The 23578-nt window shown below is 40.4% G+C and overlaps 1 protein-coding gene across 1 annotated transcript in view; it reads right to left on the bottom strand.

Moving 5' to 3' along the window:
- The window catches only part of IRF2 (interferon regulatory factor 2), a 130091-nt gene extending 106778 nt beyond the window's left edge, over window positions 1–23313 (bottom strand). Inside the window, exon 1 of the mRNA XM_058302712.2 lies at window positions 22974–23313. The gene's annotated coding sequence lies outside the window, so the exon portion shown is untranslated. The remainder of the gene's footprint in view (window positions 1–22973) is intronic.
- Between the last annotated feature and the right edge of the window lie 265 nt (window positions 23314–23578).

Genomic DNA, 23578 nt, shown 5'->3' with positions numbered 1-23578 from the left:
GCAGAGATTCCCAGTGCCTCCTAAAGAGGATAAGCAGTACGGCAAGCTGGCATAATGGACAGGGACGGTGAACTGACATGGCAAGATGACACACCAAGAGACACAAGGAAAAACATAATGAGATACAACAAAGCAGGGAATGGCAGTGGCTTAAGCGACTGGGCTCCTCCCACCCACATCAGAGGTCCCGGGTTTGGTTCCCAGTGCCTCCTAAAGAAACAGGGAAGATGAACAGACATAGCAAGTGCCAACAACAAGGGGGTGTGGAGAAATAATAAAAAGTAATCTTTATATATATAAAAACATCACTAGGCTGCAAAGATATCAGTGTTAAAGCATGGCTTGTACTAGAAGCTGGCAACATCCTATTGGGGGTACCTGGAGATACTTTGTGATAACAGCACTACAAGAATAGACAGAACCATCTGCTTCCTCGGGTGCCAAAAGAACTTCATTTGGCTGAAGAGCCAAAGTGAGTCTGGAATCTGACTCAGAATATTGGTACAAGGCCAGAGTCACAGGAGTTGCTCAGAATGGGGGTCCATCCCTGAGGGAAAGAATCCTAATTGTGGTTAAGAAGGAAAGCCAAAATCTGAACTAGAGAAGAGGTGGGAGGAGGAAGTAGGAAGCAGGGCATGGGCCAGGAAGAGGCCTGGAATTACAGATGGAATTTGCTGGGTATCTGCAACTGGTTGGGACAAGGAGGGCTCTTCCATCCTCTGCCTTTGCAGTGACCCTCACTTCCGCCCCTCCCCCTGCATCTGCCTGCATCTTCCTGGGTGGGTCGTTGTCCAGGGGTCTCTTCACAACTTGTTGATGCCCTTCCCTTAACTGGCAGAGAACAAGGAAGCAGAGGGGCAGAGGCTTGGTGGTAGAGGTAAGGCCAGTGAGAGGGCACTTGCCCTGGCCAGCACCTAGAGGTACACAAGCAAGGTCCAGGCATCAAGCAACCTGGAGGATCTGCTTGGCATAGATGGAAGGGTAATTCCACCAGGCAGGGGCCAACCCTCTTACCCCACCACCCAAAATCCTATTCTCTCCATATTCATCTCTGCAGCACCACACCAAGCATCATCAAATATGAGACTTGAGAGGTGGTGAGGAACCTCTTGATTTTTTAACGTAACATTTTTTGTGATCTATATATCTTTAAAAAAAAAAAGACGAAAATAAAAGTATTTTTAAAAAATGAAATTGTAAAAAACAAAAACAAGAAAACACGGCTTCCAACGAGAGAGAGCAGAGTTCTACCATATCCCCCATTGGGTTCCCTTTCCTGCTTCTTCTCCCCCCATTTCACCTCTGTATTAGTTTCCCGTGAGCGCTGTAACAAGTACCACTGGCTGAGTGGCTTACAACAACACAAACTTATTTTCTCACAGTTCTGGAGACCGTGAGTCCAAAATCAAGGTGGCAGCAGGGTCAGCTCCTTGCTGGGGCTCAGAGGGAGGTGTCCCAACCTCTCTCCCAGCTCCTGGTGGCTGCCAGCAGTCAGTCATTGGCGTTCCTTGGCTTGTAGAAGCATCCCTCCAGCCTCCGCCTCCGTCATCACAGCATCCTCCCTGTGTCTTGGTGTCCAAGTTTTCTCCTTCTTATATTAGATTTAGGACCCACCCAAACTGAGATGAATCTTAACTTGATTATATCTGTAAAGACTATTTCCAAAGAAGGTCACATTCACAGGTACTAGAGCTTAGAACTTCAACACAGCTTCTTGAAGGCCCCTATTCCGCTCACAACAATGTCCATCTTCCTTTCCTGTCTGCCAGCAACAACTGACAGATGATATTACCGTGCACTAACCCAGGATCATCAGCCATGTGTTAAAGACAAAAGCAATATAGGATTATCAATAAATAATGTATGAAGCAGCGGGTGGGTCAAAGATGAATATTGGATTAGCTTAGTTTCCCAGGACTGCCTTAACAAAGTTAAACAAGCAGGATGACTTAAAACAACATAAAGTACTGTCTCAGGGTTCTGGAGGTCCAGAGACCAAAATCGAGGCATCAGCAGGGCCACACTTCCTTCCATGTCCTTAGGGAAGAATTGTTCCATGCCTCTTCCAGTGTCTGGAATGCCAGCGATCCGTGGTGTTCTACACCTCGGCCATCACGTGGCATTCTTCTCTCTAGCTCTCTGCATTCTCCTTGCTCGCTCCCTGTCTGTGTCCAAAATTCCTCTCCTTATAAGGACACCAGTCATATTGGGTTAGTGTCCACCATAATCCAGTTTGGCCTCATCTTAACTCCTAACATCTTCAAAGACCCTGTTTCCAAGTAGGATCGCATTCATGAAACTGGGAGTTAGAACTTGAACATATCTTTTTGGGGGACACAATTCTATCCATAACGTGGATGTTTTTCAGGACTTTGCATAGTCTTTAGTATACAAATGTTCTTTTTCAAATTTCCCAAGAGGAAGCGATAGCATGAAGAATTTCTCAAATTTAATCGCCCTGTAGAGACCCTATTACTGTCTTGATCAATTTGGGATATGCTGGAAGAGGTTCATAATCATTTCAATATTAATTACTTTTTTCTGGATATGTATTCATTTTTATTTTTTAGTTATAGCATCAGTTTACAAGCACGGACTCTCTCTACCTTTATGTAAGTTCTATGCACTTGAGTCACACAAATCTTCAAATAGCCAGACTCTCCCGTTACAGATAAGTAGATCCTTATTGTGCATTCTCAGGCTGTGCTCCTAATCCTTGGCCAGGGGCTCTAGGACTATGGCGGCTTTGTGCTGCCAATGAAGCTGGGCTGGAACGATGTTGCCCATATAATTTTGAGCAAAATTTGGAAGGCAGAAGTGAAATGACAGCCGTGTTTGCAGTCAGAAAGTTGGCCTAGGGCAGGCATTGGTGCCCCGCACACAGTGCCATGGGTCAGCCCACTCCCTTGCTGATGGAGGGCAGCACCTGGGCCTGCGCCTCCTCCAGCTCCTGCCGGAACACCTTCTAGCTTCTCTGCACTCTCCACTAGGTTTGTGAGCAGCCTCGTAGCAAAGTGCACCTGCCCTTCTGCAGGCCACCTTCTTCCTCAGAGTTGAGGCTAGGGCCTGTACCCAAGTGGGTTCTGGTGAGAGACAGGCCTCCACGTGAGCTCCAGCTCGTTCTCTAGGACGGGGTTTGTGCTCCCTTTTCTCCCACTTCACACCCATCTTTCCTTCATGAACCAGCCCTGCTGACTTCAGGCCCAAGTCTGGACACAAAGGACAATGGACTGCACAGACAACTTCACCTGCTCCCATAATCACATAAATTCTAATCCCTACAACAAATTTTGTTTCACTCAAGATGGTTCTGCTTCCTTGATCAACCTTGAACTGACACAGATTTTGGAGTCACAGCAAGTGCTGCTATAATAAAAAGCCTTAAAAACGTGACACTGGCTTTGGGACCAGGCAGTGGAGAGAGGGTAGGAAGCCCTTGAGAAGCCTGCCAGTGGGGCTTAAATAAACAGGAGGATAGTATTACTGGAAACTGGAGGAGAGGAGACCAGTGGCAGAAAGTTCAGCAACATTGATGCTTGTGCTAACTTGGAAAATAAAAAATGTACCTAATGAGCCATGTAATCCACCTAAGGCAATTTCCAGGCATAATGTTGACAGTGTCACCTGACTTCTAGCTGCCTTCAATAAAATGAGAGAGAAGAGAGATGAGCTCAAAAACTCAGGTAAGTATAAAGGTGACAGGACTTGTCACTCCCAACTTCTCCAGAGGGCAAACAAATCTAAAATTAAGAATCCGTTTCTGGTTTGGGTTCCAGTTCACATGGTGTGAGTAGATTCCACGGCTCCCTCCCACTGATAACATCTGAAAGCCCTGGATGGACTCCATAAAGCAATGAATGCTGACTTGGAAAGTAAATAATGGCACGTGAATTGAAGAGTCATGGCTGCTATAACAAATACCACAAATCGGTTGGCTTTCGCAGCAGGAATTTATTGTCTCACAGTTTTGGCAGCAAGGAGTGGAAAACCAAGGTATCAGCAGGACATGCTTTCTCTGAAGTTTGTGACTTTCTAGTGGTGGCTTGCCAGCAATCGTTGATCACATGGCAATGTTTCCTACTGTCTCCTCTTCACTCCTTCCATTTCCAAATTTCCTTTGCTTAAAAGGATTCTAGACAAGCAGATGTGGCTCAACCAGTTGGGCACCCACCTACCACATGGGAGGTCCCAAGTTCGGGTTCCAGTGCCTCCTAAAGAAAACAAGCAGATGCTGCACCTGCCACCACCAGCAGGCACCTAACCAAGCAAATGCCACAAGCCAGCAGATGCCGCAGCCCGTGGGAAGCGGATGTGGCTCAGACCATTGGGCACTTGCCTCTCATGTGGAAAGTCCCGGGTTTGGTTCCCGGTGCCTCCTGGAGAAGACAATGAGCAGACAGGTGAGAGAACCATCTGGGGGAAGGAGGGGGATAAATTTTAAAAACAAGAAAAGGATTCTAGACCCACTGGATTAAGTCCCACCCTGGTTCAATTTGGCCTTATCTTAATAGCATCTTTGAAAACCCGATTTACAAATGTGTTCACACCCGCAGGACCAGGGGTTAAGCCTTACACATGCCTGTGGGGACGATTTAATCCCCAAAAGGGAGGAAAACTGATAAGGTGGTGAATATGCCAGGCACTCTTCCATGTCTCCTGGCATAGGTTCAGGCCAGCCTGATACCCAGAGAGGACTGGTGAAGCAGCATGGGCAAGAAATCCACAAGAGAAGCCCTCTCTTCCTGGGCAGAGGAATGGGAGTGGAAGCTTCTGCACGACAGCAAGAGTTAGAGGAAATACTCTGTGCTGGTTCCCTCTCCATCTGCCCTGATGCTATAAAGCCATGAAACTAGAGCGTCCACAGAGTGGGGTGAATGCATTTTGCATATGAAAAGGGCATGAATCATTGTGGCCAGAGGACAGGCTGTGGCAGACTATATCATCCAAAGATGGCTATGACAATTTATCTCATCCCATGTGCACATTTGACAAGGTGATCTCCTCATCACCCATCAGGAGGTGAAGTCTGTACTCCCTCCCCTTGAAACTGGGTGGACCTTTGTGACTGCGCAACCAATAGAGTACGACAGAAATGAAAGCATGGGACTTCCAAGACCAGATCGTGAAAGCCAATGCAGCTTCCCCTTGGCTCTTTCCTTGGCGCCGTGCTCTTAGAACTGAGCTGCCACGTTGTGAGGAAGCCAGACAACATGGAGAAGCCCATTTAGGTGTATCCACCAGCTGCCCCAGGTGAGGTCTTACCCAATAGGCAGCATAAATCCCAGTCTTCGACCCAGCCACCATCTGGCTGCAACCACATGAAAGACCCCAAGCAGGAACTCTTAGCAAAAGCCAGTCCCCTGGCATTATGAGAGATAATAATAATAAATGATTTTTGTTGGTTTATGCCATTAAATTTGGGTGTATTTTATACAGCAATAAATACTTGGAACAAGGACAATAAAAGCTGCTCTTTTTAAAATACATTTTTTATTTTTTTTTAAGAGATACATATTAAATAAAATGTTACATTAAAAATACATAGGATGGAAATGGATGTGTCTCAAGCAATTGGGCTCCCGTCTATCATATAGGAGGTCCAGGGTTCAATGCCCAGGGCCTCCTGCTAAGGGCAAGCTGGCCCAAGCGGTGAACTGGCCCACGCAGAGTGCCGCCCTGCGCAGAAGTGCTGCCCTGTGTGGGAATGCCACCCAGCATGGGAAAGCCGCCCACACAGGAGAGCCGGCCGACGCGGAGAGCTGGCACAGCAAGATGATGCAACAAGAGACACAGAGGAGAGAAAATAAGAAGACATAGCAGAACAGGAGCTGAGGTGGGACAAGAGAGTGATCACCTCTCTCCCACTCCAGAAGGTCCCAGGATCAGTTCCTGGAGCTGCCTAATGAGAGTACAAGCAGACACAAAAGAACACACAGCAAATGGACACACAGAGCAGACAACGGGGGAAACGGGGGGAGAAATAAATCTTTTATATATATATATAGGAATTCCCATATGCCCCACTCCCCACACCTCCACTTTTCCCACATTAACAACTTCCTTCATTAATGTGGTACATTCATTGCAACTGATGGCCATTTCGGAGCATCGCCACACAGCATGGATTATAGTTTACATTGTAGTTTTTTATTTTTCCCCTCCCCCTCCCCCCGCCTTGCTGGGTTGTTTTTTTTTTTTTGGTTATGGTTTTTGGTTTTTGCTCTCTGGGTCTTCTTGCTGTCTTCTCTTCTTGTTTTTCTCCTCTAGGATTCACTGGGATTCAATCCTGGGCACCTCTGATGTGGAGAGAGGTTCTCTTGTCATTTGCACCACCTCAGTTCCTGGTCTCTGCTGTGCCTCGCCTTGACTCTCCCCTTGTCTCTCTTTTGTTGTGTCATCATCTTGCTGCGTGACTCACTTGTGCAGGCACTGGCTCACCATGCAGACACTCAGCACTTGGCTCGCTGCGCAGGCACTGGCTTGCCACACAGGCACGCTTTCTCTTCTTTTTCACCAGGAGGCCCCAGGGATCAAGCCTGGGTCCTCCCATATGGTAGGTGGAGGCCTTATCACTTGAGCCACATCCGCTTCCCTGCATTGTAGTTTCCACTCTCTCCCAGTCCATTCTCTAGGTTATGGCAGAATATATAATGTCCTGTATCTGTCTTTGCAGTGTCATTCAGGACAATTCCAAGTCCTGAAAATGCCCCCATATTACACCTCTTTTTCCCTCTCCCTGCCTTCAGCAACTGCAGTGGCCACTGTCTCCACATCAATGGTATAATTTCTTCCACTGCTAGAGTCACAATAAGTCTATAGTAGAAACCAGTAAGTCCACTCTAGTCCATAGTTCATTCCCCAGTCCTGAGGACTCTGGGATGGTGCTGCCCACTCCCCCTCTATTGAGAGGGGCTTCGATCCCACATGGCTGGTGGATGGGGCTCTCCTGCTTGCAGTTGTAGGCTCGGTTCCTTGGTGTGGTGGTTGTCCATCCTCTTCTCCTAAAAGCAGCTCTTGAGGTTCCTTGTTCATCAACTCTCAGATTTTCTCCAAATCTGTTTTCCTGCCTCCTACTTGGCTAATTTTGTTTTGTTTTGTTTTGGTATTTTTGGAGATACCAGAGATTGAGCCTGAGACTTCGTACATGTGAAGCAGGTGCTCAACCACTGAGCTCCACCTACTCCACCCTGCCCCCTACTTGGAACTGCCAGTCCTTGGAACCGATTCCTAGTTTCTCCCACTCTTTTGTTACACTGTGATTTGCACTTCTCATCTTGGTCTTTGATAGGGTGGACCTCCAGTGAGAGAACTCCATAGGATTTCCAGTAGGCAAATATCTCCAGGTTCTACCCTCAGGAACCCCAGCATTAGACAGGAGACCAGCAGAGTGGGTGGTTAGACCCTTCATGCAGGGTGAACAACAAGCCTAGACAGATCGGAGACTTAGCCACTCGTGAAAGTGATGGATACAGTTATTTTAATTGCAATAAGTGTTTGTTATAATTGAAGGCTTACAGTGTAGACATCTAACTAAATCTAAAGAAATGTGATAGAGAAATACATGAATAAATAATAAATGGAGGAGAAAGAAGAAAACGGGCAGAAAATGAGTGAGAAAGTGGAGAAGTAGATGCAAGTTCAGAGAAATAAGAAGGGAGGACATAAAGATCATGAGAAGAGAAATAAAAAATGAGGGGAGGCAGACAGAACGCAGTATTTAGTACTTGACAGGTATGCCAAAAATACCTGTGGAAAGTATGCAAAATGAGTAAGATTCCAAGACAGCCAAGATGATGTGCAAAAAAATGCACTAACACTTTAGTTACACTTCAGTTAAAACTGAATTGAAATTTATACTCTAGTAAATTAAAAACTTCCATTCTGCAAAAGGCATTGTTAAGAGAATGAAAAGGTGGGCCACAGACTGGGATAAAATATTTGCAAAACACTTAACTGAAAAAAGACTTGTATCCAAAATATACAAAGAACTCTTAAAATTCAATAAGAAAACAAACAACCCAATTAAAAAAAAAATAGTGAAAAGATCTTAACAAAGAAGATATGCAGGTGGAAAATCAACATATGAAAAGAGCTCAGCGTCAAATGCTATCAGGGAATTGCAAATTAAAACAACAAAACAACAATAAGATATCACTTGCACGAATTAGAATGGGTAAAATCCAAAAACACTGACAATCCCAAATGCCTGGGAGAATGTGGATCAACAGAACTCTTATCCATTGCTGGTGGGAGTGCAAAATGATGCTTTAGAAGACAATTTAGCAGTTTTCTTACAAAGCCACTGTATGATCCAGCACTTGTGCTGCTAGGTGTTTAAACAAATGAGCTGAAAACCTGTGTCCACCCAAAAATTTGCATGTGAATATTTATAGCAATTTTATTCACAGTTGTCCAAAACTGGAAGCAAACAAGATGTCCTTCAATAGGTGAATGGATAAACAAACTATGGTACTTCTATACAATGGAATATTATTCAGTAATAAAAAGAAATGACAAGCTCTCAAGCCACAAAAAGACATGGAAGAAACTTAAATGCATATTACTAAGCGGAAAGGCTACATGTAGAAGATTCCACCTTATGACACTCCGGAAAAGGCAGAGCTGTAGAAATGGTTAAAAAAAAAAAAAAGATCCGTAGTTGTCTGGGATTTGGCGGAAGGGAATGAGAGTGGAATAGGTAGAGAACAAGGGACTTTGAGGACCATGAAACTATTCCTTATCTTACTGTGATAGTGGACACATGATATTATGCATTTGTCAAAACCCATAGTACTGTACAACACAATGAGTAAACTCTAATGTAAACTATGGACTAGTTAATAATATATTGATATTAGTTCATCAATTTTAACAAACATACTACATTAATGCAAGATGATAATAGGGAAATTATGAAGAGGGTGGATTGTTTGGGAACTCTGTACTATCTGCTCAAACTTTCTGTAAACCTAAATGGCTCTGAAAATAAGATCTATTTTTTTAAATAAGAAAGAACTGTACTTACTAGACCAATGTGTATACCCACTCTGATGGTAAAGTACTAACATTAAAGTAAGTTATTGTTATCCATTAATGTAAAGTATAAGTTATGGGACCTAAATTTTTTATTGTATTGTGGGAAAGGACTTTATTAGGAAGACTCTGCTTTCTAGAGTATTTTCAAGGAGATTGATAGAACATACTGAAATGATGTCTGTTTCCTCACCATTTCTTAGGATGTTAATCAACTTGAGAAACAAAGCATACTATGTTATTAAATAAATCATGGTGAAAGAAGAGAATAGTGGGGATAGATGTGGAGATAAGCAATGACAAGAAAGACAGTAGACACCAACGGTCTGTAGAATGTGTCATCACATTACAGGAAGACATGAAACCCAAGAAGCATGTTCTCTCCTGCTACAACCCTTGTAAACTAAATCACCACTGTAGAGTGGAAGGCAGGCACCTCTATTTTTGGACAAGAGGAAATTACTTTGCCAGAGCTAGATCCCAAGGAGAGATAACAATCTAACATTGTTCTCTGTATCATCTGCCTTGAGAAAGCTTATGACAATATCCCAGCCAGTGTGCTGGGGCATGGGCGATGGGTGTACAAATATATTGTGCCCTCATCCCTTGAGGCGGCTGAGTACAAACCCATGCATTTACTCTAGGGTTCCACAAATATTATCATGTTCTATATGTGCCCAGTGAGATTTTTAAAAGTTGGAGACACTGGTTTATGGGTGAGTTGATTCTTTATTGTTGGGTGTTCATATAAGTAACAGAATTCTATGCATAATTTACCTCACTGGATTCTAGCCCAGTTAAAGAGGGGGGAAATCCATTTCAAACTACCTTCCTATGTAGGCAGGAAATGTTTGTGGGGAGAAGGTAGAAGAAAATAAAGGGGTAGGGGTCCCTGACAGTGAAGCAGGCTAGTAAGATAGGAAATCAATACATGGATCTGGAACCTGGCAGAATCCATGCGGACACCAATAAACCCCAAAATGGCTGCTGAAGACGTCCACCCCCAAGATTCCGCCATTCAGAACAAAGCCTTCTGCAAGCCAGGAGAAGCCCCGGATGTTCCCCAACGACTTCATCATTGGGTCCTCGCTGGGGGATCGAGGGGTGGGGTGATCAATCACAAGAGCTGGAACCCTTCCCCTGCCATTAGCAAGGGGTGGAATAATTAATGGTTCAAAAGGCAGGCACAGAGCCTCAGTGCACTTGCTCTCTTGCTCTCGCACTCTCTCGCTCTCTCGCTCTCTCATCTCAGGACCCATTCCTGCCCTCTGCGTGCCGCTCTCACCATTTTTCCTCTGCTATGTGGCCACGCAAGTAAAACTTGGAGATTTATAACCTATAATGGGGAGTGGTTGTCTGTAAATCAGCCCTCTTTATCACTTTTCACCCCCTTCCTCTCTACCTGGGACCCCAGATTTGGTTGCATCATGGAGGACAGATTCACACCAACTATCCCTAAACACCTGAAATGTAAGCTAGAATGCCAGTTATTACTTTGTAAAGGACACTGGGTCTTTCCAAAGACTATTTACTGCATCCCCAGCAGCTCCCCTTCAGTAATCCAGGTCCCTTGGAGGCTTTTTGGTAAGCATGAAATCAGAGCACAGGGACCCCTAGCCACCCAGACACCTGATGAAGCATGCTGTCCACTCTAAGGTCTCTCAGTGCCTGTCAGGGACGGTCCTCTCCCCGCTCCCACTGCCGAGCTCCTGCTGTCGAGCTCCTTGTTTGAGAGGATGGTATCCCCTTCCAATGAAGAGTCAGTCTTCCCTAGATAGAGGATAAAATAATTGACTCATACTCCTCCATGTAAAACATTTCTTATGTTCAGCCTTAGAAAAGTTAATGTAGATGTCTTGATACAACACATTGATTAGTTAGGTGCCCTTAGTCTACCAGTTACTGAATGTTTAGTCTGACTTTACACATTACCTTTTCTTTGTTTTGTTTATTTATTTATTTATTTTTTGCTGGGGAAAATCGAGTCAAATTTTCTTTACCTATGTTTGTCATAGTCAAAGTATTTCCTACTCCATATATTTTTATAAAATGTGTGGTCACATTTTATAACATAAAATTTGCCATTTTAACTACGTTTGAGTGTACAAATCAGTGGCATTAATTACATTTGCAATGTTATGCTACCATCAGCACCAACACTTTTTCATCACCCAGAACAGAAACTCCGTATTCATTAAGCCGTAACCCCACTTCTCCCTTCCCCAGCCCCTGTAACGTTTAATCTACTTTCTGTCTATGAATTTGCTTATACTAGATATTTCAGATAAGTGGAATCACACAATATTTGTCCTTCTGTGTCTGGTTTATTTCATTCAGCATAATGTTTCAAGCATTTTGTAACCTGTATCAAAATTTCACTCCATTTTATGGCTGAATAATATTCCATTGTATGGATATACCATATTTTGTTTATCCATTCATCTGTTGATGGACACATGGGTTGTTTCCATATTTTCTTTATTGTGAATAATGCTAGTATAAAACATCAGTATACAAATATCTAATTGAGTACCTTCTTTCAGTTCTTTGGGGTACATACCTAGGAGTGGAATTGCCAGGTCAGTCTATGCTTAACTTTTTGAGGAACTATCAAACTGTTTTCTGCATCAGCTGCACCATTTTGCATTCCAACCAACAATGCACAAAAGTTCTACTTTTTCCACATGCTCACTAACACATGCTATTTTCTGTTGTTGTTGTTGTTTTCAAAGTAATAGCCATTGCCATTCATTTGGATGTGAAATATTATCTCGTTGTAGTTTTTTAAACAAATCAAGTTTATTGATAAATATTAATGAAGTATATAATTCATCCAAAGTATACAATCAATGGTATTTGGTATAATCACATAGTTGTGCATTCATCACATCAATCATTCTTAAAGCACTTTCATTATTTCAATAATAATAATAAATAAAAAATAGACAAATAAACAAGAAAATTCTTCACCTTTCAATCTCTCTCTGTTCCCTCTGCTGTACATAGTTTCTACTTCTGGCTATTCTTGCACATTTATTTGTTTATTAAGCAGTTTTACTGAGATGTATTCACATACTGTATGATCTATCCAAAGTGTTTAATTGATGGCTTTTAATATAATCACAATGTTGGACATTCATCATCTCAAAAATTTTAGAACAATTTCATTACTCCAAAAAGAAAGACCCACACCCCTTAACAGTCCTTCCCCAACCCTACATAATCACTAATCTAATTTCATCTTCATAAATTGATTTATATTTGCATTTTTATGTATGTGGAATAATACAATACAGTACACTCTGTGTCTAGTCTCCTTCATTTAGTATAATGTGAGTTGTTCTTTTTTCTGATTAATATTTTGTATTATTAGCCTCCATTTGTTCAGCTTCAAAGAAAAATGGTCTTATATCTATAATGTTACACATATTCATATTTCACATAATATATTTCTATTTCACACAATATATTTAGTTCATAATAGCACAGTCATACAGTTTTTCTCCTTTTGTGTCTGGCTTGCTTCACTCAACATAATGTCCTGCAGGTTTATCCATGCTGTTATATGTTTCACAACTTTATTTCTTCTTACCACTGCAGAATATTCCATCTTGTGTATACATCACAATTTCTCAATCTAATCATCAGTTGATGGACACCTGGGTTGTTCCAACTTTTGGCTATCATGAATAACTAATAGACAAGTTCAGCAAAGTGGCAGGATACAGGATTAACATGCAAAAACCAGTAGCATTTCTATACACTACTGATGAGCAATCTGGGGAGGAACTCGGAAAATATTCCATTTATAATAGCAACTAAAACAATCAAATATTTAGGGATAAATTTAACCAAGGACATAAAGGACCTGTATGCAGAAAACTACAATATATTGCTAAAATAAACTGAAGAAGACTTAAATAAATGGAAGGAAATTCTGTGTTCATGAACGATGACTAAATATCATTAAGATGTCAATTCTGGTGGGGGGGTGGGGGCATATATGGGGGCCTCATATTTTTTGAATGTAACATTTAAAAGAAAATAAAGAAGAAAAAAATAAAGGGAAAAAAAGAATATTTTTTAAAAAGTCAATTCTACCCCAACTGATTTACAGATTCAACACATCCCAATAAAATCTCAACAGCATTTTTTGCAGAAATGGAAGATAAAATTATCAAATTTATTTGGAAGGGTAAGGGGCTTCAAATAGCCAAAATGTGTTTATTTAAAAAAGAACAAAGTTGGAGGATTCTCACTTCTTGACTTTAAAGTATATTACTTAGCTACAGTGGTAAAAACAGCATGGTACTGGCATAAAGACTGACAGATTGACCAAGGGAACTCTATCAAGAACTCAGAAAAAGCCCTCACGTCTATGGCCAAGTGATTTTTTGACAAAGCTGTTAAACCCACCCAGCTGGGCCAGAACAGTCTATTCAATAAATGGTACTGGGTGAACTGCATAGCAATATCCAAAAGACAGACCCCTCTCTCACATGTTATACAAAAGTTAACTCAAAGTGGAACAGGGACCAAAATATGAAAGCTAGAACCCTAAAACTCCTAGAAGAAAAAGTTAGAAGACATCTTTAAGATCTTGTGGTAAGCAACAAAAGAAAAAATAGATAAATGGGACCTTCTCAAAATTCAACACTTTTGCACTTCAAAGGGCTTTATCAAAAGCTGAAATGGGGGTGAGCAGAGGACTAAATAAATAAAATCTTTTAAAAAAAATTGAAATGGCAGCTGACTCAATGGAAGAAAATACTTGACCAAATCCCATATCTGATAAAGATTTAATATCCATGATATATGGATATCATAAAACTACACAATAAAAAGACAAACTGCCCAATTGAAAAATGGGCAAAAGATTTGAAAAGACAACTGTCCAAAGAAGAAATACAAATAGTGAAGAAACACATGAAAAGACGTTCAACATCACTAGCCATTAGGGAAATACAAATCATTGTAGTTTTGATTTGTTTCCCTAATGACTAATGATTTTGGATATCTTTTCATATGCTATTGGCCATTTACATATCTTCTTTAAAGAAATGTCTATTTAAGTCCTTTGCCCAATTTTTATTGGATTTTTTATCTTTTTGTTGTTGCTTTATAGAATTCTTTATATATTCTGGATACTGAACTTTATCAGATAAATTTTTTTTTTTTAAAAAGATTTATTTATTTATTTAATTTCCCCCCCTCCCCTGGTTGTCTGTTCTTGGTGTCTATTTGCTGCGTCTTGTTTCTTTGTCCACTTCTCTTGTCGTCAGCGGCACGGGAAGTGTGGGCGGAGCCATTCCTGGGCAGGCTGCTCTTTCTTTTCACGCTGGGCAGCTTTCCTCACGGGCGCACTCCTTGCGCGTGGGGCTCCCCCACGCGGGGGACACCCTTGCGTGGCAAGGCACTCCTTGCGCGCATCAGCGCTGCGCATGGCCAGCTCCACACGGGTCAAGGAGGCCCGGGGTTTGAACCGCGGACCTCCCATATGGTAGACGGACGCCCTAACCACTGGGCCAAAGTCCGTTTCCCAATCAGATAAATTATTTATAACTATTTTCTCCCATTCTGTAGGTTGTCTTCATTTTTTTTTTATTTCTCTCCCCTTCCTCATCCCCTCCCCAGTTGTCCGCTCTCTGTGTCCATTTGCTGTGTGTTCTTCTTCTGTGTCCACTTGTATTCTTGTCAGCAGCACCCGGAATCTGTGTCTCTTTTTTTGTTGCATCATCTTGCTGCATCAGCTATCTATGTGTGCAGCGCCACTCCTGGGCAGGCTGCACTTTTTTTTGCAGTGGGCGGCTCTCCTTACGGGGTGCACTCCTTTTGCCTGGGGCTCCCCTATGTGGGGGACACCCCTGTGTGGCACAGCACTCCTTGCACGCATTAGCACTGCATGTGGGCCAGCTCATCACATGGGTCAGGAGGCCCTGGGTTTGAACCTTGGACCTCCCATGTGGTAGGCGGACACTCTATCCATTGAGCCAAATCTGCTTCCCTTGTTTTCTTGATAATGTCCTTTTATGTACAAAAGCTTTTCATTTCAATGAGATACAATTTATTTTTTCTTTTGTTGCTCATACTTTTGGTGTCATATCTAAGAATCCATTGCCAAATACAAGGTTCTCAAGACTTCCCCCATCTTTTCTTCTAAAAATGTTATGGTTTTAGTCCCTGTAAGTTTTTGTATATGGTATGAGGTAGGAGTCCAATTCCATTCTTTTGCATGTGGCTTTAAAGTTTTCCCAGCACCATTTGTTAAAGAGACTATTCTTTCCCCATTGAGTGGACTTGATGTCCTTGTGAAAAATCACTGACTGTAGATAGGAGTTCTCCAGCTTTGTTCATTCAAGATTGTTTTGGGTGTTTGGGTTCCCTTACAATTCCATATGGATTTGCACATTGGCTTTTCCATTACTGCTGCAAAAAGACTGCTGGAATTTTGGTCAGGATTGCGCTGAATCTGTAGATCACTTTGTGTAGTAGCAGTCCCCTCTTAGCTGTATTAAGTCTTCCAGTTCCTGAACGTATGATGTATTTCCACATCCATTGACTTCTGCTACTTCTCAGTTTTCGTCTCAGAGGTTAACTTTATCTCGAATGTGTGAGGTCCCCACGCACTGACCATAGTCTCTGCTAGCGATGACCTTGGGTGCCATCTCAAAGATTCTTATGGACCACATTTTAGGAAATCACGAAGCTTAGCATACAACTGCTTATCTACTATTTTATCCTGTGACACCTAGGGCTGAATTGCTGTACTGAACCACAGTTTAGCATAATCTCTAATTATTCCCATCCTGTTGTAGAATTTGAGAGAGGTTCAATTATGTGCGTATAGAGAGGCCAGGACTCAGGAATGATTTTGAGAAGGAAAAATGGTTTATTGACGGCCGGCCGGACTTGGGAGCTTTCTGTTTTAATCCCAAGCCCGGACCAAGATTTTTGAGTCCCTTTTACACAGAGAGGAAAGGCCAAATGGTCCTTTTGTTTCAGTTTTCAATAGGTTTGAATTAGCATATCTATCTTCCACATCTTAGGTAAGCTTTTAGCATGGACCTCGGGCATTCTAGATAAGCTTTTAGCATAAGTTTGCATTTCCCCTGAATACTTAAAGTTTATAGACCTTGCATTGTTAAACTGTTTCCCGGGACTGGAGTCCTTGCCATGGTCCTCAAGGGCAGGACTGCAGCCTCTTACCGTCACACCCACAAGTCAGAGAGCTTAGGTCATCTCTGAAGAGACAAAGAGCCTCCCACCCATAGCCCACATCATTCCCCCCTTTGCCAAAGTTTAACTTGCTAAGCTTTGGCATAATTATTGTTGGAGCTATGAGGCGGATGGCTGTTTGTTGTTTTGATTGATTATTTATCAATCTTTAGTGTAGCATCCAGGACTGTTTTTAGAAGTTTAGCAGTTTTTATTCTGGACAACAGAATTCTGGGGCGGGGTCACCCTGCAGTCATCCTGGGGCCACCAGTACTCACGTGGATTTCCAGTCAGTTTCCAGATCCATCTATTAATTTTGTTTTACCCTTAAAAAAAAAAAGTTCACACCTTTAATTTAAAAGGGATGCTGAAGGGAGATGATTTCTTTTTTGTAACTGCTTCCTGCTGGCCATGGGCTGTAGTCATTGCCTAATAAGGTGTAAACTTCTTATTTTAACTGGAGGAAGATGGATCCAGCATTCTGTACAAAGTTGGATGAAGTTTTTATATGGTTAATAAGATGTTTACTCTGAAAGAAACGAACTTAATTAAAAATTTGGAATACCCATTTTTAAAAGAGGATATTGGATTACAGAGATAGACAAGGTTAGGTGCCTATAAAGATGGCACTCTTTCGTAAAAGCTGGTGGGAACAGCATATATATTCTTTTTTAAGTTATTTATTTTTACAGAGAAATTGCAACAGTCACTTATCTTTGTTTGAAGACACATTCCAAGCTGTTCAATGACTGGCACTCATTTGCTCCGTTAGATGCTCCTGGTGAACTGGCACTCTTTGGGCAACTGGCTTCATTTAGGATTAGAATACTAAGTTGGAAATTCTCTTAGTTTTCAGCTGTGGGAGTGATTAGAACTACAGAATAAAGGTTTTTTACACCTTGGTTTTAATTGTACAATTTTTAGCAATTTTGATTTGTTTAATAGGTGACTCACCATTAGCAAGCAAGCCTCACTTTTGCTACACAGTAGAGTACAGCAGAATATAGTAAGTTGACTGAGCTTGGCTGAGACTGCCACCTTATTCTATAGACATGTTTATTAACTGTTTAGAAAATGAATTTACTAGGAATTTAACATGTCCAGTATACTCTCGCACTTGATTTAAAATAGAAAAGATAATGTTATAGTTATTAGGCATATATTTAGTACAGGATAAGAGTACAGCACTTAATATTAACTGATGTATTACTTAATGCATAAGGATTCAGAGTTGCAATTATTAGTTTTAAGTTTCAGGTTTGTAATACTTTACATGTTATTTCTCCATGAGAGCAGGCCATAATGCCAATTGTGTTTAAGTTTTACTTACAGTGTCCTGGTATTATGGCTCCACTTAGCATGTTCTTCACGCAGTGAGCAAGTGGCAGCATCGTTGATCCTACAGAGATTTTCCAGTATTCTACTAGCCTGATGCATAGTGCTCTCTGGGACTATGGAACAGTGCCAGTCTGGAGGCGATGTCGATTGTACACTTGGCTGTACTGAGTCATCATTGGTTGCTGCAGGAGCTTGAAACTGCAACATAGTTTCCATAGACTTTAGGAGCAGAACCAGAGGCTGATACAGCAAATATTTTAATTGAGGGGTTAGTGACTAGCCTAGCCAATAACTTACATGGAGAGGCAAAATGCAATGTATACAAGGCTTGGTTTGAATGCACAAAAGAGTTTGATAATGTTAAAGTTTATTTCTTGTTTTTATATATATATTTTAAATAATTTAATGCAACACATCATATATTAAATGACTGTTTACTTATACAGTTTTACCATGAAGATAACAGTAGGTACTTTACTTTAGTAATAGAGGAAAAAAATTATTTTTCATTGTTAAAATGAAAACAGAATATTTCCAGTAGAATCAAGATAACTTTTTATTACTATTTACTTAAATATGTACCTTGCGGTGGCCTTCAGACAGGTTTTATTATTACGAAGTTATTTTTTTGCAACTAATACTAATTTAAGTTTTAGTTAACAATGACTTTTAGAACTAGAATTATTTAAACGTTTTTAGTTTGGAAGATGTTTTACAAACTCTTTATAATTGATTATAACCACATTGACTAGCCACTTCATGTTTAAATAAACTTATTAAATTATAATTACTAAAGAAATTTATTTATTTAAGAGAGCATATCTACAATTTTTTTCTGTTAGCCTAATTTTACTAATGTGAACTTACAATTTTATTACTCTAAAGATTTTGTACATATAATGTTAATTTAGTTTATAAATTAACTATGGGAGATTACACTCAAGTTAAATAAAATTGAAACCATTATAGTTTATGTAAGGAATATTTTCTTTTTCCCTTACAGAAGCTAAAAACTTTTTTTTTAAGTTATGAAAATGAATAATTTAAAAGCATACTGACTACCAGGTTTTAAAACACAATACACAATTACTTAATTTGTTTAATCATAATCCAGGAAAGATCTCTCCATAGTTTTTATAGACTTTACTTACTGAAATTTGTTAATAGAGCCACTAATTACCTTTATTTTGTTGGAAAGAAATTTTCTGGAAGAAAATAAGGCTCACCAGATTGTGGAGAAGAAGAAAATAATTTATTCTCAATCTTGCAAGAAGGGGCGCAGAGCCAGATATGGCTGGCACCCCGAACAAAGAAAAATGACACAATTTATACCCCTAAGCCTAGCACGCAAGCTCTTCCTCTGTTTTTCTAGATTGGATACTTTAGAAGTTACAGTTTATCTGAGAAGATTTAACTTTCCCCTTAAAAGTTTGTGATTTAACTGCTTCCTCTATCACATTCCAATCATTTGAGTTTTTACTTGTTCCCCTTTGTTAAATAAGGAATAGAATTTAGTGCTGAAATGGCACCGACTTAGCTCCTTCTTGGGCATCCTTCCACTGCCCACAGGACTGGCCTAAGCTGGTCTCCTCCACTGCTGTCCAACCCGGGAGTGGGAGACTGAGGCAGCAGGGCACCGGGGTACACCAATCAACATTTTTTTAATGTGAAAACTAACCTTATCTTTGTTTTTTTTTACATTTTATGGCTGACAAAAGGTTTAAACTGGGAAATTACCAGGCAAACTGATTCTTAATTCCCTAGCCTAGTAGATAGGTTTAATCTGCCACACCTAGTCTTGCCTTTAAAGCCCTTGCAAAGAAGAGGCCCTTTCCCAATTGTTTCTATAATCAGATTTCTATGACTTTTTCATCCTGCTTAGTTTAATTTGGGCTTTAGGAATATTTACATATATAACTGCATATTTAATTTTTAACAATTTGAATAGAGCTTTTTTAAGAATTTTTATTTGTTAATTTGATATTATTATCCTGATGTATGAAGACATACACTGAGCAAATGGGCAGACACAAAGAGTTAGACATAGAAACACAACTCATTGATATTACTTATAATTTGCATTATTTTATATACTATTTAGCTTAATTTGGGGTCCAGAAATATATATTACTTATATAACTGCATATTTAACTTCAACAATTTGAGCAAATAGGCAGACACGAATAGTTTGACACAAAAACATAACTTTAGTTACTTTAAACTTCTAATTTTTACAAAACAAGTGTGATTGCAAAACATTTTAAAGACTCCTGAAACTTTTCTTAATTTGCACTAATTATTAATTGTGCAGTTTTACACTATGACCATGCAGTTTTACACAAGAATGTTTTTTTTAATTAATGGATTGTAACTAAAATGTTCTCAATGCTTTAGCACCATTTTGTTTTAGAACTTTATATTTTACTTTGAAATTAGCAGAATTTTGGATAAGCAACAAGATTAATTTAATTTTATTTTTTTTTAAGATTTATTTATTATTTATTTACTTTTCTCCCTGCCCCCTGGTTGTCTGTTCTCTGTGTCTATTTGCTGAATCTTCTTCTTTGTCTGCTTCTATTGTTGCAAGTGGCACGGGAATCTGTGTTTCTTTCTGTTGTGTCATCTTGTTGTGTCAGCTCTCCGTGTGTACGGCACCATTCCTGGGCAGGCTGCACTTTCTTTCACGCTGGGTGGCTCTCCTTACGGGGCACACTCCTCGTGCATGGGGCTCCCCTACGTGGGGGACACCCCTGCGTGGCAGGGCACTCCTTGCGCGCATCAGCACTGCACATGGGCCAGCTCCACACGGGTCAAGGAGGCCCCAGGGTTTGAACCGCACCTCCCATGTGGTATACGGACGCCCTAACCACTGGGCCAAGTCCGCCACCAAGATTAATTTTATATATATTTACTGAGGCTATTTGAAGCCTCAGGGAGACAGACTGGTTTCTCTCAGGAATTGCCACTTCTAGGAACACTGACTGTCAAGGCAGGCGACTTCTCCCCCTCCAACCCCCTTTTTGATTTTGGAGATAATAAAACTCTAGTGGTCATTTAACCTTATTCCATTAGGCAGCAATTTATTTAGTTTACACTTGAATTCATGAGAGAAAGTGTTACTAATACCAGGAGAGGAGACAGTGATGTCCTAGCTCTTCTCAATTATGAAATAACCATAGGCAAAGGCAAGGGGTGAGGTTAGGCTCGAAGTAACCATAAACAAAGGGAAGGTTAGTTTAGAATTGACACTTAAATAATAGTTTCAAGCTAAATTCACTCAGCTATAATTTCAGTTATTATCTTTTCACTGTTTTATAATATAAATGCATTTATAAATGATTTTAACTTTTAGTTACAGTTTTTATTTATTTTTTTAAAACCCTGTTAATTTTATAACACTTTTAAACACTTTTTATTCAACTTATAACATACTAAATGAACTTAACCATTACTTTAATTTTTCTTTTAAAGTAAAAGAATAAATCTCTTGCAGTTAGTTTGAAAAAAAGCTACTTTTTAGGATTTGATTTTTAGAACATAATGTTCTTTTTAAAAAGAGATAAGACTTTTTTCTTTAAACACTGAAGAAATGATGAGGTTACAGCACAAGAAGCTATTTTGATAAAAGATTTTCCTTGTATATTGATCTTATTTAATTTTAATCATAAAAATTTTTCTTCCACAAACCTTCTACACTTTCAGTATTCATTCAGGTTTTGTCCCACGCTCTACTCTTTCCAATAATCAATTATTTTATCTTAAGACGAAATCATCTTCTGTTTCCTTAACAATAAAAACACATTCCATATATCCCACATACTAATTTACCAGGCAAACTTCTTATAACATATAATTGCCATTAATACTAAACAAGCTTGTTAAAATAATGAACTTTTTTTCACTTTAAATACTTAGTAGCATGTAATAACCAGAAACAGTTTTTTTGGAAGCAAGTTGGCAGGAAAGGCTGGCTGCTGAAGAAAAGTTTCCTTGTTATAAAATTACTTTTTATTATTATTATTATCAATTCAGTTTTTGTTTAATAATGACTTTCTGCAATTAGCCATTTAAATACCTTAATTTAAACAATGCTTTGTTAAACTTTTATAATTATTTATACCTTTAAGATAAATTTTACCTTCACAGAACACATTCTCTTACTTAAAGTTACTACAATACCTTCTAAGAACCTGGGCAGAATGCAAACGTATTTTGGCTTTGACACCCTAGGGAGGGAACTTTACCACATTTATTTTGATTCTGCTTTTTACCCCCTTCACTTCCCCCCCTTCCAGGCAGTTGGGTGCACAACAATCAAACAGGAATGCGGCTTATGAATAGAAGGTGTGAACTCACTGGAAAGGGGCAAGCCGCTCCCCCCTTTCCAACTTTCAGCCAAAATGGGCAGACAGACCCTACTCAAATCCAGCAACTCTCCCAGGGACCCAGCCACCCTTACTGGGGCAGCCCCAACAAACTTGGGTGCGTGGCGTGGACACAGATGGCCTCCAAGCCCCGGCAAAGGGCCAGACCAGAGACAAGACAGCAGAGCATGCACAAATATCTAGGCTCCGCAAACATCCAGACTCCTCAGTTTTGCCCCATAATTATTTCACCCCCTTGCCAATGGCAAGGGAGGGCTCCAGCTCAGCTGTAATTCTACTTTACGTAAGGACACAACTCCAACACTAGCATTGAGCTGACACAGACAGAAGCACAAAGGTCACTAATCTGACCCACAAGTTCTCTATATATATTTTCAGCATGGCTGCCCCCACAGCCATCACAAACCTTAGAACACTTAACATTTGGTATGAAGCAAATTCATTCACAATTTAGCACTATAACAAAAGATTTCAGCTAGACTTTTTCACTGTTTAACTTTACACCCAGACCAAGCTCCACTAGAAAAGCTGATCCATTTTCCTGTAACCAAGTTTTTTTTTTTAAGTCCAGACCAATTTCCAGGACATTACGACTCGAACCTATAAACAATCCTTCCTATTATAATCAAGCCTCCACTCCTTTAGTGGATATAAGACCAGTACCAGATTCTAACATGCAGTTAGACAAACCCAAAACACCAGGGATTTTTCCCGGTTTTTCTCCAGGACATTAGGACTCGAACCTATAAACAGTCCTTCCTATTAAAATCAAGACTCCACTCCTTTAGTGGATATAAGACTAGTACCAGATTCTAACATGCAGTTAGACAAACCTAAAACACCAGGGCTTTTTCCCAGCTTTTCTCCTTATTCCAGAGCTAGAGAGAACGGCTTCTCCCCAGTTTTTTGGGGCTACTAGGGTTCTCTCGGGAGGTGATCAGCCTCCCCTTCTAGCAATTAAAGCTAGGGCTTTCCAGACTGTGCTTACCCGGGGAGTCTTACCTTCTTCCATGTTCGGAGTTCTTTTTCATTTTCAGAATCTTTCTCTTCAGACTTTCCATTGCCGTCGATTTTTGTCAGGAAGATTCTGGTGGAGCCCACATCTTTTCTGGATTAAATTTAATCCAGGGGCGCCCAGATTTGGGGTTCACCCGAGTCCTCCTGGCTTCCTTGGGGATTTGGAAGGGGCGGCAAAATGCTACTGTCTCTGACTTTCGTTTGCTGTCCCGGTGGAGTCACCAAAAATGTTGTAGAATTTGAGAGAGGTTCAATTATGTGCGTATAGAGAGGCCAGGACTCAGGAATGATTTTGAGAAGGAAAAATGGTTTATTGATGGCCAGCCGGACTTTGGAGCTTTCTGTTTTAATCCCGAGCCAGGAACAAGATTTTTGAGTCCCTTTTATACGGAGAGGAAAGGTCAAATGGTCCTTTTGTTTCAGTTTTCAATAGGCTTGAATTATCATATCTATCTTCCACATCTTGGGTAAGCTTTTAGCATGGACCTCGGGCATTCTAGATAAGCTTTTAATATAAGTTTGCATTTCCCCTGAATACTTAAAGTTTATAGACCTTGCATTGTTAAACTGTTTCCTGGGACTAGAGTCCT

Source organism: Dasypus novemcinctus, chromosome 1 (assembly GCF_030445035.2).
Source record: "Dasypus novemcinctus isolate mDasNov1 chromosome 1, mDasNov1.1.hap2, whole genome shotgun sequence".
NCBI lineage: Eukaryota > Metazoa > Chordata > Mammalia > Cingulata > Dasypodidae > Dasypus > Dasypus novemcinctus.
Note: the sequence above shows the minus strand (reverse complement) of the source record. Positions and strands in the feature narration are given on the sequence as shown.